Raw genomic sequence first — 4,568 nt, 5'->3', positions numbered from 1 at the left:
AGCAGAAATTAACATTGTAAATCAACTACACTTCAATAAATTTTTTAAAAAAGTGCGTCTATTCATAGCGTTGGCATAAGAATTAAATGTTCATGCATGTAAAGTCCTTAGAGCCGGCCATGTAGCAATTACTTTATGAGTTGCCTGAAAAGGTGTCCATTTTATAGGTGAGGAAACTGAAGCTTGCACAGATGCAAGGGTTTCCTTGAAGGTCTTCTCTCGAGACCTAACTCAATGTTGGTGGGAGAGAGCCCACAGGTCTGGGCAGATTGCTATCCTGCCCAGGGTCTCTGCGAGGCCAGGGTGGGTGGTGTCCCCCCCACCCCTGCCCTGCCTGACTTCTTTCCCCCCACATTTGCATCCCACATCCCTGTTTTTAAAGTGAATGCGTTTATTTTTTATTGTGGAAAAAATACATAGCATACAATTTACCATTTAAACCATTTTAAAGTGCACAATTCAAGTGCATTTAGTACATTCACTGTGTTGTGCAACTTCCACGTCTATCTAGTTCCAAAATATTTCCACCCTTAAAAAACCCTCGTATCTGTTATGCAGTCACTCCCCTTTCTCCCTGCCCTCCAGCCCCTGGCAACCACTAATCTTCTTTCTGTCTCTATGGATTTGCCTCTTCTGGACATTTCAGATCAATGGAATCGTACAGTGTGTGGCCTTTTGCGTCCCGCTTCTTCAGTTAGCATCATGTTTTCAAGGGTTCTGTTGTAACATGGATCAGAACTTCCTTTTTAAGGCTGAGTTGATATTCCATTGTATGAATAGACCACATTTTTTAATCCATTCATCTGTTGGTGGGCATTTGGGTAATTTCTGCCTTTTGGCTATAGTGAATAATGCTGCTATGAACATTCGTGTACTAGTTTTTGTTTGAACACCTGTTTTCACTTCCTTTAGGCATATACCTAGGGGTGGAATTGCTGTGCGTCAGGACTGTACCTAGGAATGGTATTTCTGTTTAATCTCTTGAGGAACTACTAAACGGTGTGCCACAGCAGCAGTGGAAGTTTCCATTCCCACCATGAACATGGGAGGGTTCCAATGTCCCCGTGACTGCTGGATTCTAAAGTACAAGCTGCAAAGCATGAGGCCCCCTGAGGCTGCCCCTTTAGTCATCCCGAGACGGACGCTCACGCCAGCCTTCCCGACACTCTCAGGCTTCAGCTGCTTCTGCCCATGTTCATTCTCCAATTCCTCAAGCTGGCTCCCTCATTCTTTGGGCCTCTAGCCCTGTGGTCATATTAACTCTGGATGTAGGCAGACCTGGGGGTCCAAATCCTGACTCCTTGCTTATTCTGTGTGCTCCGGGCAAGTGGCCTCAGTTTCCTCACCCTCATCGTGCAAACACCAGAAGGAAACCTGAGGGAATTTCCCTGAAATCTGGGTGGAGGGAAAGGCGTTCTAACTCTGACTCACAAGCCAGAAGCAATAAAAGAAAAACCAATACATTTGATTTCTTAAAAATAGGGAATTCCCTGGTGGTCCAGTGGATAGGGCTTGTCACTTTTACTGCCGGGGGCCAGGGTTCAATCCCTGGTTGGGGAACTAAGATCCCACAAGCTGCGCGGTGAAAAATAAAAAAATAAATAAGTAAACTCTTACATGGCAAAAACACCACAAGCAAAGCCTAAAGATAAAAGACAGGTTGGGATACAGTAAATTTTATGTGATGTGTTTTTTTTTTTTTTTTTTTTTACCACAATACTAGTATTAAAAAAAAAAAATGGGAGAAAATTATTTGCAACATACATGACAAATACAGGGCCTTTTAGTACCTCACTATGTACTGTTCTGGCTGGAGATCCACTACCAGAGTCTGATCAGGAAGAAACATCAGACAAACATCAGACAGACCCCAAATAAACGTTCTTTAAACAAAGAGGATGGGGAGAGTTGTCTTCTTCACAAATGTCAATACCATAAAAGATAAAGAGGCTGAGGAAATGTTTCCGATTAGAGACCAAAGAGACAGGAGAACTAAATGTAACCCAGGGCATTATTGATCGGGTCAACAGATGCAACTGGAATACAGTCAGTAGGATAAATACAAATAGCACAGCAATGTTAAATTTACTAGCGGATAACTGTAGTGTGATTATGTGAAAGCATCCTTAATCTTAGGAAAAACACACTGAGGTGCATAAGGATAAAGGATCATGAGGTATGCCATGCAATTTACTCTCAAATGACTCAGGAAAAAAGTGTGTGTGTGATATATACAGAGACACACACACACACCAGTGCAAGCAAATGGAACAAAATGTTTTGTAATAGGTGAATCCAGGCAAATGGTACACAGGGGTGTTCTTCGGACCTTTCTTGCCACTTTTTACGTTTAAAGTTGTTTCCAAATACAGAGTTAAAAAAGAAAAAAAGAAACCGTCGCTATTTTAAGAGGACTGCCAGCAGTATGCAGTCTGGAATCGAGTCATCCTTAAAATAAAAAGCCAAACCGAACAGCTGACAAATTAAATGCTAGCTACGCGCCTCTTTCTATAGGAATAATTGCATCTCTGGGCTTAAAGTGAATTCTAAGCAACTTGAGACCAACCAATAAATTTACTTTTAAACAGAAATTTAAGTAAATTATTAAAAAACTTCCTCTGAAAGTGCAGTCAACATGGGTCTTGGTGAGGCCTCGCGTGGCAGGCAGTATTCTGCGGAGGGGACTGGTATAGTGTCTCCCATCTATTTCCCCAGCCCCTTGAATCTGGGTCGGTCTACATGACTTGGTCGATGGACACCATGTGGGGGAGGGGATGCATCGGGACTTCCGAGACCAGGTCGTGAGGTCCTGCGGCTTCTGTCTGGGCATCCAGGATGCTCCCTGGTGGGTCCCGGCTGCCACGCTGTGAGAAGCCCGGGCCATAGGGAAGGCCAGTGTGGGCACTCCAGCCACAGTTCCCAGCCAGCAGCCCGCCCCGGCCGCCAGGCGTGGGAGTGAGCCATCCTGGACGTCCAGCCAGGCCAGTCTTCAGGTGAGTCCAGGCCCAGAGGCCACCTGACCACAAATGCCTGAGACTTCAAGTGAGAACTGCACGGCCACCCTGTCAACCCATGAAACAGAGAAAGATGGGGGTGGGGGGAGGGTGTGTGTGTGTGTGTGTGTGTGTGTGTGTTTTTAAAGTGAGTCTTAGGGTTTGCTGTGCAGTAAAGGATTCACCTCGCCCAAAGAAAGGTCTGGCCAAGGGGGGGCTCTAAGCCCTGGGAACATCCTCCCAGATAAGGGTCTTTCTTTACTCTGGGTAGCCTGTACGTACCCGAGATTTATGCTGGGGACCCTGGGCCACATGGCATCAGCTAGTCTCTCTGGAGACTAAGGTCAGCCATGTGGGATGGGTGGCCAACGTGACCAAGCCCAGTAAAGACCCTGAAAACCAAGGCCCAGGTGACCTTCCCTGTGCATGTTGTCACATGGTTGCTGGGAGAAACCAGCGCCATCCGTGTGACTTCACTGGCAGAGACAACTGGAGCCCGTGGCTGGTCTCTCCTGGGCTCCGCCCTGTGTGCCTCTTCTCTTTGCTGATTTTTTTTTTTCCTTGCTGTGATAAACTGTAACCGTGCGTATAACAGCTTTTCTGGCTTCCGTGAGTTCTTCTAGCAAATGACTGAACATGAGGGTGGGCCTGGGGACTCCTGAACTCCTGGGTTACCAGCAGGAGGAACCACAACACCCAGGATGCCGGGCGTCTCACCTGCCAGAATTCCCCCTGTAGGTCTGAAGGACTCCTCAGAACACTTGTTTCCCATGGGAAGTAAATGCAATTGGCACATTGGGATTCGTGCCTGTTTTCCTCAGGACAGCCCAGTGCAGACCCCCTGGAAGGCGGTTCATTCACACCCACTGCAATGCCGACTTGCCGTGGAGAAGAGGACCTACCCGCAGGGCCTCTCTGAATGCCCAAACAGAATCAGGACTGAGATAGCCTCATTTCTGTCCCCGGCGGTGGGTGGGCGGTGGGGGGCGGGGGGGGAACCTGAGGGGTCAAGGTACTCACCGGACTCCACCCTCCATCTGCTGTCATCTGGAAAAGGTGGATCCAAAAGAGCTCACACTTAAAAACAGACATCTCTCCAGTGGCCCAAGCCAGGGAGAGCAGCCTGAAGGGGATGCAACAGTAACCTCTGACGGAGAATAAAAGGGGAAGTGGTAGAAGATACCTCCAGGCTTCCATGGCGGGTGGAGACGTCTGCTTCGCTGTGTGATGCAAGGACCGAGGCCGGCCTGCCCAAGAGGGGTCTGCCCCGCTGGGCCGTGAGCAGCCTCAGTGAACACTTGCCGACGGGGATCGGCAGAGGCAAGGAGCAGCTTTTGCTCTGCCCTGGTCTCCCCCGCTGCACGTGAGCCGTCGATGGGCGCTCTCTGTCCCAGGCGGCAGCTCTCCCTCAGGAGCCCTCTATGATGGGCAAAGGGGCTGCTGGGCTGGCTGGCCCCAAGACCGGCCTGTCCAGCTCCAGGGTGCCCCAGGGAGATGCGAGATGAGGGGATGGGACTTTATGAGGCGGTCACCCCCATCCCAGCAGCTCCCAAGGCTCCACCATCGGAGACAAGC

The sequence above is a fragment of the Eschrichtius robustus genome, chromosome 19 (genome assembly GCF_028021215.1).
Source record: "Eschrichtius robustus isolate mEscRob2 chromosome 19, mEscRob2.pri, whole genome shotgun sequence".
In the NCBI taxonomy this organism is placed as follows: Eukaryota; Metazoa; Chordata; class Mammalia; order Artiodactyla; family Eschrichtiidae; genus Eschrichtius; species Eschrichtius robustus.
The sequence above is the reverse complement of the archived record's forward strand: the minus strand, read 5'-3'. Positions refer to the sequence as shown.